The sequence below is a fragment of the Drosophila takahashii genome, chromosome 2R (genome assembly GCF_030179915.1).
Source record: "Drosophila takahashii strain IR98-3 E-12201 chromosome 2R, DtakHiC1v2, whole genome shotgun sequence".
NCBI classification, from domain to species: Eukaryota; Metazoa; Arthropoda; class Insecta; order Diptera; family Drosophilidae; genus Drosophila; species Drosophila takahashii.
The window spans coordinates 29,604,315-29,619,452 of record NC_091679.1 but is presented as its reverse complement, the minus strand read 5'-3'; the positions used below and the strand labels follow the sequence as shown (position 1 = coordinate 29,619,452).

Below are 15,138 nucleotides of genomic sequence, written 5' to 3'. Positions count from 1 at the left end.
GGAAGCTCTCGGCCGGCGGCGCTGTTGCGTTGGCGTTGCGTTTTTGTTGCGCCGGCTGTTTTGCCAAAAGTGGTAAGAGAGAGGGAGTGAAAAGGCCTGGCAGAGAGATGAGAGCCAGAGCGAGAGCGGCCATTAAAGCTCGGCTCACCTTGCTGTAAAAACTAGCAAAGTCTGCTTGTGCGTGTGCGTTGTGTTTTTTTCTTTTTTTCGCCAGTTCAACGAAAGAAGCTCGCGAGTGCGGAGCAAATAACGGTAGGCGCCAGCTCGCAAGTAACGGTCCATCGTAGCATAGTGTAGTGTAGTGTCTCAGTGCCGCGTAGCTTAGTGTTTTCAAGTGGAGTGCAGACGGGGGTTGCAAACAAAAAGCCCATAAAATACTAAGCGCAAATAGGCGAAGAAAGAAAAAATATTTAACACAAGTGTGTCGGCTCAGTGTTTCTGTGGTGCGAAAATCTCACGAAAATAGAAAAGGAAAAAAGAAAACAAGAGGAAAAATCCAATAAAAACATGGCCCGCTGAGCGTTCAGCCTCACATAACGGAAAAAGGTGAGAAGAGGGTGGATGTGGGATGCACTGTAACTCCAGCTTAGACCTAATTTTAGAAAGTCTTTTGTTTGTTAAGGTTTCTCTTATAAATACCTTAAAATTACCTAAAAGTTTAATAAGGAACCACTATTTCATTTTTTATCATAGATTTTACATAGTTTTATTGATGTTGGTGGTGATAGGTGTTTCTGTTTTCGAAATTCGATAGTCGATGTTGGAAATACAAGAGCATTTTAATGAGAAATTCAATATTTACTTGATTTGTATAATTGTTTATTTATATTATGTGTACATAAATAATAAGTTATTATATTATCTTTAATTTAATTAATTTATATTGACAATTAAATGTATTTTTCTGCGTGTTCAGGTTTATGCTGCTTGAATAAACTCTTTTTACCGAGTCCACTTTTTTTATTGTTAAAACAAATCTCACAGAGCAGCAAGTGACAGAGTTTTAGTTTTCCGCATTTTCCCACTTTTTCAATATTTTTTGCGGCCAAGCCGCGGGCGTGGCTTTCCCCCCCTTTATTTCTTTTTTCCGTTAGAAGGATGCGGCATTTCGTTTTCAGTTTTTGTTGGGCTCTTTGTTCAACCCGTCTCTCTCTGGCCCTCCCCGACTGTCTCTTTCTGTGTTAATTTGTCGTGCATTTGCAGCTGGAGAAACAACGTCAACAGCTAACTGGGGAATAACAAAAACCAGCGCGTCCAAAAAACCAAAACTAAAGTACGAAACGAAAAAGATAAACAAGCGCGGAAAGTTGCTCGCTAAATAAAGGATTTTCCGCCCAGCTGGAAAGTGTTGAGCGGGTGAGTTTGGCTCAAATGAATATTAATTGGCCGGGTTCGGTGCTGCTGACTGAAACGAATGGCTGCCAACTATTTCGGTCAGCAGAGAATACAAATTAGGAAATTACTCCGAATAATTCGGGCAATTAGTGGTTGAATTTAACCGACTAATTTGATTTCAGGCTGTGTGATATAATTATGAAAATTGGCCAACAATTTTAAACTAGGTTTGATTTTGGATGACATTTAATGATTTAAGAGCATCAATTCCATCATAAATCTATTTTAATGAACTAGAAATGCCAACTTTAGCTTGGCTTTCTGAACTAATAAAAAGCTGTTTAGGAAGGCAAAAAATATCATAAATATTTTTCACATATCTCTTAATTGCTGTTTTCCCACTAAATTTTCTTATTTTTCTAAGCTTTGGGATATTGACTTAACAAATTAGATCAATTTTAATTGGAGATGCCTGATGGCAAAGGATTTATTCGGACAAAAGGCTCACATTTTGACTCGTTTAATTTTTGAAATCTAGTTAGTGTTGTCCTTTCCAATTTCCTAATCAACTCCCCCCAGATTTCGATTATATGTCCTCGTTCTGGGCCATAAAGAACCTTTTGAAAAGGTTGGGCCTACACGCAGGGAAAACAGAAGCTATATGCCTTGGGCTCGGTGAAAAGCGTTGGTTGGGGGGTGGGTTGGCTTTATAAACAAAGCCTGTGGAGTGACCACTGGACAAAAGTTGCCCTGCTGGCCACTTGCAATCGGGCTGGGAAAAGGTTTCCGGCCTGTTGGGCAGGATAGGATGCTATAGGATGGATGGTCCTTCGTCCTGCACACATTTCCAATGCAAATTTAGCCAGCAGAAAACTCAAATCACAATCAAACAGACGAACATGTGTGGGGGGTTGGGGCCAGAGTGTCGGCTAAACAAAAGAAAATACGAAAGAGCCAAATGCTGAAGTGCTTAAAATGCGTTTTGTCAACATTAACCCGAAATGGCCGGACGGCAGATAAGCGAGTCAGTTGCTTTCAGGGGTTCCGCGGGCTACAGGGGTTAAGAGGGGGACGGGGATGATTAATGCTGCAGAAATTGCTTTCGGATTTGCTAGCGAGCAACAGCTACAATGGCCTTTCCTGACAGCAGGATTACGGATTTGACACGGCAAAAAAAAAAAAGAAAATGACTCATCAAAATGGTTTTTATTCATAAAAAATTGCTGATATCCGATAGCTTTTTTCCAAACTTTAATTTTTATTTTATTTTAATATTATTCATCCCATAAATATATTGTTTTAATTTAAATGGAAATCACAATTAAATTTGTTTACCACTATACTTTAAAAACGGGTTAAACAAGAAATAGAAATCGTAATTACTTGATTTAGTTGGTAAAAAATAAAATTACCAATCTAGGAAAATTTCAATACTTTGAAATAAAGTTTGCAAATATATTGTTACACAGCACACTGGGCCAGAAAGTTAATTTTTTGGCCAAAAATCTGTAATTTCTTTCCTAGGACAGTTAGAAGGATGCAGTTTTTTGCGTTTTTTTCTTAAAAGATTGAACTTGCCAACGAACTAAAAGTAAAATTTCTTGGAATTTTATATGATATAGATAATCCAGACCAAAGTCGGAAAATTTTACGTACTTTTCGGTTTTTTATTTTTAAAAAAATAACTAGAAGACGCACTTCTTCCATTTTCGAAAACAATAAAGTATGAGATAAAACAAACTAAAAAAAATTAACATCACTAAAAAATATTATGTCATTTAAGATTTATGAACCGTTAAAAAGTGCAACTTTCGGAGGCTCCCACATCAACGTTTATCAAACAATCGATTGAAAAAAAATTTCTATTTTTTTGTTTTTGTTACCTTTTAAGTTTTATATAATCAAATTATGTAAAAAAAATTGTTTAAAAATATTGTTTTTTGATTTGTTTAATGTTAATTTGACATATTCTGAAGTCATCACAAAAGTATGCTACATTTTTATTTGCATAGTCCTGATTAAATAGATAGATATACGTTTGGAAAATACCATAATCGATTAGTGTACGTAAAAAGTAGATTTTAGATGTTAGTCACACTAAAATCAAATTTTTGAGCGCAAAATGTTCACCAAAACCTGAAACAATAAAGTATGGCATACTCTTGGGCTCTCTTAGCTAAGCTCTTCAAAATAGCTCGACTTCGAGTTAAGCCTTCAATTAAAACTTAAATTACCGAAAACTAAGGCAAAACCGCATCGAGTCGGTGGGCTACGCTTTTAGTAAATTGATCAACGAATTTTTTTTTGAAGGAATGAACTAATTTGGGGATGGCACTCGAAGGCACTCGAAAAGCAAAGTACTCATTTGCTGAAAAAAAGCGTAAAAATTAACAATTACATTTATTTTAGCAAACAAGTAAGACATACGAGCTATATTATATTTTTTACTTGTTGAAAATAATCCCTTGTGCAAGTTTCGGAAAGAAGTCGAACAGCGACATCAGCATCTTTGACTTATAAATTTTTTTTCATTTCCATCAATATTTTATGAATTTTTCACTTTGAAAATATGGTAAAAGAAAACTACTTGCCCGAATTCTTTGAAACTTTGGCATAAATTAGTTTAATGTATTATTAAAAGGATCCCAAACTCAATTTGGTCATTTTCTTAAAAAAGAAAAACGTATTTTTGGCCAAAAATCTGATCGGCTGGCCCAGTGTGCACAGGAAAAAAAATTACAAAAGATCAAAATGATATTATTATGTTAACAATATTTGTTCAAAAATACAAAATGTGGTATTTTAATAACGTTTAACATTAATCATAAGGTAGAAATGACCCTATTTCATATCAAATTTTGATCCAGTGCATTTATTAATTACTGAAGCATTCTAAAAAATAATACGAGTTAAGTTTTCTTCCCTGTGTATTCGAAACTGGCAAATGCACAAAGCCAAAGACGTTTCACGTTTCGTGTGAGTAGGGGGGTGGGTGTGGGCGAGCGGGCAGGGGTGGGTGGCGCTGCCTGTTGCCCAGGCCAACCCTCAAGGATGCAGCAACCCTTGGGCTGCGACTCGCATCTCGAAAGGCACGGCAACAACAAGCGACAAAAGGCATGAATAATTCAGGCGGAGAATGCAGCTTGAAGATGCACAGAGGGCCGCTGCAAAGAAGGCTTGGCCATATCCGTATAGCCCCGACTGACGGAATAACGAGCATAAATCCCGGCGAGGAGCTCCGGTCCTCGAAATAATTGCTTTGAGCTGCACCCCTTGGCATGGAAGTTCAGCGCTGAGCTGTGACAACACCCAGAAAAAAAAATGACCTAAAATGTCAAAAAATGGCCTAGAATTTAGGTAAAATTGGCCTAAAACTGGAGCTAAGTCCTTAAATGGCCTAAAATTTAGGATTGTATGACCTAAAATGTTAGGCCATTAATGGCCTAAAATGGGGTAATTTTTGGCCTAGATTTTAGGTAATTGGCTGCCTTAAAATATGAGAAAACCCCTATCCAAAATGTTAGGCTTTCTTTGGCCTAAAAATTTGTACTGAAAAATGTTTCATATTATAAAGTAACTACAGAGAAATTTATAACTCGAGGTCAATGTCGGCTTAGTCTTCAAGAAGTCGTCATTATTCCAACACACAAAAACGAGCGAAGAGGCTTCACAGTTCAGCAGTGAAATCGCTGTTTTATTCAACGATCGAAGTGGGTTACCATGCAAGCCGCGCTATAACTGGTTGGGAATTATAGCGTCGCTAGAACGGTATCAGAGTTCCGTGCAAATTTATTTAGGTAAAATGCATAAATTTTAAGGCCCACGATGTCCTAAAATATTAGGCTATACGGGACCTAAATAGTAGGGCAAATATACCAAAAATTTAAATTTTTAGGCAGTACATGACCTAAAAAGGAACTTTTAGTCCATTTAAAATGTTTTAGGCTATGCATGACCTAAAATGTTGTCCATCATTTTTCTGGGTGAAGCCGAGTTTCCCGGCAACGAGTTAAAGCTCGCTTTATCGGCTTAGGGAGCTTAGTACATTAGGCGAATTATTACCGCTGCGTGAAATAACCCCTTCAGCCCACTCGAACTGGGCGGGGCGGGGCGTGGCCTGTCCCCATTTTTCCGCCTTTCCAATTCGCCATTTTTCCATTTAACCATTTCCACGCTTAGCACGTATTTCGCTAGCTAAATTAGATTGCGTGTAGCATGTGGCACAGGCAACAAAGGCGGCAGAGGTCGCAGCTCCGGCAGGTGCAAACTGCGCTGTCGACAGCTTTCCCTCCCCTCTCCACCCCTTCCACCATTTATTAACATTTTCCCCGTTGCGTGATGCCCCCAAAAGAAAACTGACTGCAAGTTTCGCCTCCGAAATGGTGGCTAAAACGTATGCACGGATTGGTAATCTCCCGGCTGCAAATTAATAATGCTCCGACAAGGCAAACAAAATCACTAAAAATAGGAAGAATAAGGTTTGGCATAACAAATAGGGTGAAGCAGGCGAAGGACTTATATTCCATGAAAGCGAAGGAGTAAAAGAATATTGAAGAAAATGTCTCATTAATTTGAGAGCAAAGAAAAGCATGCAATAATAAGATACTCGAGATGTATTTGTAGCTTATTGATTTGTAATTCAATTTATGTAAATGAATGCTTCAAAAGAAGTCAAAGACCAAATGCAAAATAAGTAGATCTTAGGTATCTTCGGTTTAAAATACAATCATGAAAACTGAACAGAATTAAAACCAAAATCATAAAAATATTAAAATTAAATGAAGCGGGTAGATTATCATTTAATTCTCAATTAAAACTGTAAGCATATTGATGTTTGAAACGTATGATTGTAGCTGAGTTTGTACCTCGGAATTGTAATTAAATAATCATTGAATTGATGGCAAACTTATTGCATTCCTTTTCATTCATTTAATTATCAAAAATTAATACTTTTAACACCCCAAACCGTTTTTTCCAATTATAATGCAGATAAAACATAAATAAGTACCCAATACTAACTAGCTAAATTTGTGTTTTGGAATTGAAATTAAATATTCATTGAGTAAAATGTGCGAATTTAATTAATCAAATTCCTTTTCATTTGTTTAGTTATTAGAAACCATGCTCATTATAATAATTAAAAGAATTTTCATTTCATTTAATGGAACTATTAAATAATAAGATATTTTTATGGTCCAAACAAATTGATACGCTTAACAACCGTTTTTTATTTAGAAGCCCTTTTGGAAACCTAAACCTTTTTTCCCTCATTACAATGTAAATAAATCATAAGTAAGTACCCTATTCGAACTACTAACTGAGTCAAAATCTGCCAAGTGGGCCACCCCTGTTCCGAAGGTCCGATTTTCATCGAACTTTTTTACTTTTCCGGTTCACAACGAAAATATAAGAACTTCATTTGAACGGTTTTGCGAAATTTTGAGTTTTGCCGGAGTTATAGGGGTCAAAACATGGCATTTTTGACACTTTTTCGAAAAAGTTGCACTCAGTCATTAATTCATAACTTCGGAACGGTAAGAGATATCTTTATGATGTTTTCACTAATCGCTCAAGAATTATTATGGCTTTCCATAAAAAAATGTAAAAAAAAATTAAAATTTATTTTTCTTAAAATTAAATAATCATTTTTTTTTAGTTTTTATTTTTTTCAGTGTTCTTCACCAGCTATAGAGTTTAAAACCATTTGAAAATAAAGTTTGATTCATTACGAAAAAGATCCAAAAAAAAAAAAGAGTGGCCCGGCCAAAGGTTTTTCGCAATATCGATTTGAAGAAGGGCGCACAGCGGTTTTCCATACAAAAACGGCTTGCTCGTGAAAATTGGCTGGTCAACACATGCCGTTGCGCGCGTAGCGTCAGCCGACTGCAGCTGTCAATGAGGCACTTTTTGTCGTTTTGTATGGAAAACCGCTGTGCGCCCTTCTTCAAATCGATATTGCGAAAAACCTTTGGCCGGGCCACTCTTTTTTTTTTTTGGATCTTTTTCGTAATGAATCAAACTTCATTTTCAAATGGTTTTAAACTCTATAGCTGGTGAAGAACACTGAAAAAAATAAAAACTAAAAAAAAATGTTGATTTAATTTTAAGAAAAATAAATTTTAATTTTTTTTTACATTTTTTTATGGAAAGCCATAATAGTTCTTGAGCGATTAGTGAAAACATCATAAAGATATCTCTTACCGTTCCGAAGTTATGAATTAATGACTGAGTGCAACTTTTTCGAAAAAGTGTCAAAAATGCCATGTTTTGACCCCTATAACTCCGGTAAAACTCAAAATTTCGCAAAACCGTTCAAATGAAGTTCTTATATTTTCGTTGTGAACCGGAAAAGTAAAAAAGTTCGATGAAAATCGGACCTTCGGAACAGGGGTGGCCCACTTGGCAGATTTTGACTCAACTATGGTTGCCAGAAAAGCGCCCCAACATTTGATATTTAAATTGTTATACAACATTCATTGCCCAAGTTACGCCACTTGCTTGCGGACCAATTAAACTTTAATTGAATTACAACTTTTCGAATTCCTTGGCACTCGCCCAAACGCACAAGCGCACAAGCGTGAGTTCAATGTCAGTTGTTCGTTGGCTGTTCGTTGGTCGCCAGTGGGTTAATGATGCACGACCGAGGCAAACGAAAGCAAAAGGCAGAAGCTTCAGCTTCAGATTCCCATTCGACATTAGCTTCAGCTCGAAGATGGAGCAACCAGAGCAAGAAATCACAACCCACGCGAATCGGCGGAGCGTCAAGAGAAATCATTTCATTATAGGGCAAGAGACTCTATAAGTCTGCCCCGCACCATCCACCGAACGGCCTAAGTGAATGAAAATGAAAAAGTGCTGGTGGCACACACAAGTTACGTGATCAGAATGATAAACCCGGGCTCAGCAGACATCGGGCAAACTTATATGTATGGGTGGGAGGAGGGTACACTTATATAGGTGGGTGGTGCGGACGGGCCCACAAGTGGCCAGTGGGTGACTGATGGTGGGTGGTGGTGAATTGCTGGCTGCCTCTCAGTCGAATCAAATAAATTTTCATTGTACTCGCGCTCCGCCGGATTCCGTTTCTATTATTCCGGCTTTTGTTTGATGGACTCGAAGCTCGAATTAATTAAATCGTCACCGATTGTTTTGGCTGGGCGGCGGGGAAATGACCGCATCCAAATCCAAATCGGAATCCGAATCAAAGTCCGAATCAAAACGAAATTAGTGGTCAGAAAATGTTGCTCTAGTCGCTGGTGGCATTATGAAATCCGTACAGCCGTAATGGGCCTGGCAGATGTCACAGAGTTCATGGCTGGCAAATCCGGCGCAAAACAGAAATGTAATTAAACTTTTAATTAAATGAATTAAAATACCATCTCGATGACATCTGTGGGGAAATTGTCATAACCCCCATGACAACGCGGATGTTGTTGGCTATAAAAAAATCTGTAAAGCTCACAGATTGAGGCTACACCGAAAAAGTTTCGGATGTCTAATGGATGTAAGATGAGTTTACAAAATGTTTGGTAATTATTTTGGTTAAATATTAAAAAAGAGTTTTCCTAAAGTCTTAAAAAAAGGTTTAACATTTTTTTTCTAACATAACTTAATAAACATTTAGCAAAACATATTTATCAAAAGTGTATAAAATACAAGAAGAGTTCTATATTTTTGATCAGCTTGTAAATATAGTTATTTTTTCCGTGTGGTTAGTTTAGCTTGGGTTTCTTTGAACTGTCAAGCTTTAATTGGAGACAAAAGAGGCCAAATGGAGGCCAGCACTATGAATGCGGTCAGCAAATGGGTGACCACGCCCACTGGCCGCCCTCATTTATTAGTTGGCCTGCGGAGCGAAAGAGAGGCCCACAGGGCCAAAAGGTAGAAGCGGCGAATGTGTAACCATAAACCACCCAGTTAACCACAAAAACGATTTTGGTTCACCTCAGTATTTCCATGTTAATGCCTCTGGGGGCGGTGGGTGGTGCTGTTCCGGGGAGGGGAAGTGGTCAGGTACATTTTGGGTCATGCACTTTCAACCCCGGTTATCCTGGCAAAAGAGTGATAGTCCACCAGCAAGAGCCAAAAACTGAAGCCAAATGGGCTAAATTGAGCAGCAAAGACGAGAACATACATACAGTGTTGGAAAGTTCAATATATATCTAAATAAAAATTTGGAAAATTATGATTAAATTTAACTTTTAGAGTCATTAAAAAATATATGTTTGTATATATTGATAAGACATTAACTGTTTCACTAAAAAAGTATACTTAATTTTTTTTTTTGTGTATCTAATTATACATAGTACCTTTTTCAACACTGTGGTTTCAAAATAAAGACGGCGATGTGGATAAAGAGCTGAAAAGACAGGGAACGAGCAGCACATTGAAAAAGCAACAGTCTGCTAAACATGGACCACTTGGCAGGGTTGTCAGGTTTTCGTTTTTGTTCCAGTTCCCTGCTCCCCAACTCTGGTTTCATGTTCATTTTTCGGTAGTTTTATTTGCTCATCGCCAAGTGACATTTTGGCTGACGTTGGCGGACTTCCTTCCCCATTTTCCCGCCCCTTTTGCTCAACCAACTATTTGCCCACAGGGCGGACGACACGTGCTGTTGGCAGACGACGTGTTCTGTTTACCCCTTCCTCCCCAGAAATTTTCCCCCTTTCGGTTTGGCTAAGCCGCAGTCGGGAGTTTGTTCATTATTTTGAGCCCCGGGCACTGTGGTTCAAAGTCACGAAAATGCGCTACATAGCATACACAATTTACCTATTTTTTTACACAACAACACAAATGGGAAATGACAAAATACACAAAACAATTAATAAATTCAACTGTCGCTAACAGGATTTACATTTTTTATTACCAATGTACTTAAATTTAATTAAACTGAAATATACACAGTCAATAAACAAAGTACACAAATAAACACCAAAGAAATTTAAGGAAGAAATTAATGAAAAAGTTGTTTGAAAACAATGTGGCTGCAATTGAATTAAAATGAATGTCATGTTATGAAACTAAAAGGGAAAATAAGTGACTTTATTATAAAGGTCTTTGCAAAAAAATTTTTAATTCAATTTAGAAAAAGTTTATTGGCTTTAATTAGCTTAATGTTGATAGTATTATGGTTTAAACGTAGTTTTCTTTCGCAGAGTGTTTTTATTTAATAAATATTTCCAAAGGTTAGAACAAAAGAATGAAAGCCAAAATAAAAGCTGAGCTTCGGCTTTTGTTCTGAATTTCGATTGATTGAATAAAACCATTGTTTTATTGATTTATTTTTTACAATTTCAATGGAGTTTCACCACGGTTTGCTGTTTTCCCTTGGGTCGATTGTGTTTTTAATTTCTTTTGATGTATTAACCCCAGACACCTCATCGTTTTTCCACCCCCATCGCAAACCAATATCATCCTGACACTTTCGACTACCTTGACAGTGGCCATCGGACGTAAATTTTTATTGGCTTTTTATCTGGCCCAAACGTTTTAAATGCAGATTTATGCAATTCCCATTTGATGAGAATATTATTTCTGGCCGGATCCAAAGACCATTGAATTCAATCGAAAAAATGAATATTGTTTATCCGAAAAGGAATCCCCAACATCCATCCATTCATTATTATTGACAAATAACCGTAAACAACACGGAAGCAGCTGAAAAACTGTGGGAAATTTAAAAAATATTTGTGGCTCCTATTGGGGTTGTTGCTATAAATTCGTGTTGTGTGAACCAAAAAAAACAAACTCCTGACTTAAGCCCTGTTGGACCATAAAAATTCCATCAGCATTGGAGCAATTCCATTAGCACGAAATGATTTGAAGCGGCTTTAGCTCCTGTTATCTGCGGTTAAAAGGGAGGTTGAAGGGGGGTTTTTAGGGGGAGTCGCTGGCGTTCCAACAGAAAGCACAAGTGGATTGAAAAGTCATAAAGTCATCTTCTGCTTTCCCATTCTTCTTTTTTTCGCTTTGACTTTAAGCTTCCTTTCAGAAGGATTTTTTGTGACTTTGGCGCTGGTAATTTTAAAGCATATTCCTTGAGGTTTAGTATACTCTGTTTTTCACTTAAATTGGTTGAACATTTTAGAACCCAGACGAACCGATTGGCCAGTCTGGTCACCAAATCCCTGTAACCACACTGCACCTGCTCCCACTGAAACGGTGTTCTCTAATTGAAATGTATTGTGGAGTGGTCCGAAATCCTATTGTATACGATTTCCAGGCCCCAGGGGTACCATTTCCCATTCCCATTTTCTGGTTAATGTGCCGTGGCAAAAGGATGGCCATGAAATGGTGTCTCATATATGGAGTGGGGGCTATGGAGGGTTACCTGAGATGAGCGCCATTTGTAAGGCATAAAAATAAGCAAACTGTTTGATCTCTTGAAAATAATTTAAAACTATTAAGCTAAACTTTTTTTTTGACATCATTATTAAAGTTTAAATGTTTATTGAAATATATTTGTAAAATATCTGCAGATATTCGAACTGACGTACTTCGAAAGCATGTTTTCTCGCTCGCACTAGTATATGTTTTGGTCGACCATATCACATTTACCTGGCTTCATATCCAGTTAAAAATGATCTTAAAAAAGGTCAAATTGACCTACGATTCATATCGATTTTTTTTTGGGTGTGTAGAAGTATATTATTATATTGGCAGTTTTCAGTATTTATTATTATTAAATTTTATTTATATTTATATAATATAAGAAAGATTAATATAAAACTTTCTTATATTGACGAAATAAGACGAATTTACCTAAATTTTACATATTTTGGATGCCAAAGTTATAACTGAAATATGTCGGCCCTTAAAAAAAGATTCCCTTCGATAAAATCGCATTAGCGGTAAACTTTTGCTTTACTTTTTCCCTGTGCAGCCATAAAATGTCAGGATAATGTGAAACGTACACCTCCGAAAGCCGGGCGACAACTGCTTCTGGTGAGGAATTTAAGCACACATCAGGGGGGCGGAAAAGCGGGAGAGTGGAGATGGGTAGCAAATGCAGATGCAGCCGCGGCAGCCACAAAATGCCAGGAACGCATAAAATGCCGACATTACCGCCATCGTTGGTTCGGTTTCAGGGGGGTGTGCGAGAGGGGGTGCCATGGAATTTGGAGGGGACTTGATAAGCGACGGCAGCTGAAAAAGCGCCGCATGTGTGGACCAAAAGCTTCCGCTTAAAAAGCAGACGAGGAGTTGGCCGTCGGAAAATGAAAAAGGAAATTGAGTGTGTGTAATGCGTACTTATGGCGCACATTTTAAATGAAATTTTCGCTGGCACTACGCTTCCTGTCGCTTGTCTCCTGGCAACCCCCGCAGCCCCTTCCCTCGGGCTACCCGATATCCTGTATCCCTAGCTTCCGCTAAGCAATTTCGATTGGATTGAAGTGCGGCAGGCGAGCAACAGGTGGCGCTGCTGGAGGACACACCTCGAGTGGGCTGCATATTTCCCTGCTTCCGCTCGTATGTTTCACATATTTGCCTGCTTCCTTCCTATAGGGATGTGTATATATATCCACTATATATTCTCTCTGCCCGGCTCTTCGCTCGTTTTATTAAATTCGTGCCTGTCTGCTGGTCCAAGTCGAGGTCCTCGCCAGGAGCTTATTCCCGCCAGTGGGAGCCTGACTTCACTCCAACCTTGGCCCCACTGCAGGCACAATTCATTTTTCATGTAGTCTCGACTCGAGGAAAAACACACGGAAAATAGAGGGAGAATAGGGGGGTGACAAAAGAAATATAGCCTGAGCTGCGTCTTGGTCAAATGCAATATTAATTGGTTTGGACTGGAAACAATTGGTCCTAACAGTTTGAATAAATTTACCAAGATATTTTCATTTAAATAAAATGTCTTAGATAAACTTTGGATGAAAATTTGGTTTTTTTTTGTTCTTTAAGCTACAAGTAGAATATTCAGAAAAGGTGTTTTTCTCAAATGTTAAAGAGAATTTACTAATAAACTTGTATTTACTATCATCATTTAAAAGGTAAAAACTTTATTAAATTTCATTTAACGATGACAGGAATTTAAGCGGAATTAGGAATTAGAAAAGAAAAATATGAAATAATAAAATACTATTTAATTTAATAACGTATTTATGTAACTATTTATTTTGAATCACAATTGCGACTTCTGGAAACCGAGTTTCGTTTAATTTGTCTTCGCACATGCTATTTTATTTACTTAATTATGTTTAATAATGGTCAACATTTCTGGTTAATTTGTCTGCTAATTTAATTAGATTTTTTCCAGCATTTTCCGCAGTGTCTGTGCATCGTATATATTGTCACAATGCGACAAATTCCGAGCTGCGAATTCCAGTATTCCTCGCCATCTTTCACTGGCCACGTTTGTTGTGCTACTGTTTCCTTGTACTCATTTGCACTCGAGTCGCGTTCTGCCGCCTGCCATCGCCATGGAAAATAAATTTGTCAACTTGCAGTTGCATTCGCAATTCACTAGTTTTCCCTCAGCCCGGAAAACCACGAAAACGAAAAAAGAGCAACGTGAGCTTCATCTGTTCGCTAGTTTGTTAGCTTTTTGCCGTCAGCGGCTATTACACATTTCATTTTATTGTCACGTACGCAGTGTCTCTTTATGGCACACACGCCCCCTCCCCAGCCGATTTCTATATCTATGGATTTAGGAGCCATATATAGAGCGCGTTTACAGTTGTCTCGCCGACCAGAATCGAACGTCGAAGGTTGCTAACTACGACTGGGTGTGGCCAATGAATTCAAATCGCTCTTTAAATCCAGTTGTAAAGTTTCGTTTTCTTGTCCGAAACTTTTGATTACATTCATATAAATTTTCCGCAGAGTGACGTCACTTAATTGATGGGTGGCTACGAAAATGTTAATTACATCAATGGGCAAGCATATTAAATATCAATTAGGTTATTTCCGAGTGCAGTAGATGAAGTAACCAAATATTGACTCACAAGGTTCAAGTGTCAATTCGCCAGCCTATTAAATTAATGAAGTGAAAAGTTGTTGGGACTCGGACTCTGCAATTCAATTAAAATTTTCCATAATGTGAATCCAGTGGACAACATTTTTGGATTTATAAAAAACACAGCACAGGCATTGAAAAGTTTCTCTCTTATTTTAAAATCGCCTTTTTAATTAGCATCCATTTGTAAAGCTGCACTTAAATTGTAATTAATTATCTCTTTACCTAAAGAACATAACGTAAATAATAATAAAGAGATTTCCCATCCAATTTGCAATGACATTTTTCTTAGATTAAATGCTCGACAAATCTGCAGCTGCATTTAACTAGTAATTATTTATATGCACCAAATGGCCATCAAGTGAAGAGCTAAAGAAATTCTGCATTTAACTTGTAAATGCAGTGGTGGAAAAAACTACTCTACCTGTTCTGATAATTTTCAACTGCTTAATACTCATGCATTTTGAATGGCGATGAAGGAAAAACTTTGTCATTTAATTCAGACAAAAAGTTGGCCAGGGCGAAAAGTAGAGAAGAAAACGGCGAAAACATTTGCTCTTTGTTACCAACAATTGGAAAACACCTGAAAAAAGTTAACTCCTGTTTAAACTTTGCGTTCGGCACGAAGCCAATTAAAATTCTATGGAATGAATTAGAGTGCAGGCAGCAGGCGGCATTCACCTTCGCGTCGCACTAATTCACTTTGCAGTTTCATCTTTTAGTTACTTATACCTTTCCTGCACTTTTTGCCCATCTTTTACTTTTTTTTTGAGGATTACACGGACACGGAGCTGAGCAAAGTCAGGCGCAGGCAATGCCGGAAATATATATATAGGGGTTTCTAT

General features: G+C 37.6%; 1 protein-coding gene across 5 annotated transcripts in view; it reads left to right on the top strand.

Moving 5' to 3' along the window:
• The first annotated feature begins 192 nt into the window (after positions 1–192).
• Liprin-gamma (liprin protein kazrin) overlaps positions 193–15,138 on the top strand; it is a 49,899-nt gene continuing 34,953 nt past the window's right edge. For 2 of the 5 annotated variants that reach the window (XM_070213540.1, XM_070213538.1), the window contains exons 1-2: positions 193–546; positions 1,204–1,356. The gene's annotated coding sequence lies outside the window, so the exon portion shown is untranslated. The remainder of the gene's footprint in view (positions 547–1,203; positions 1,357–15,138) is intronic. The other 3 variants (XM_070213541.1, XM_070213539.1, XM_070213542.1) reach the window with 2 other exon arrangements.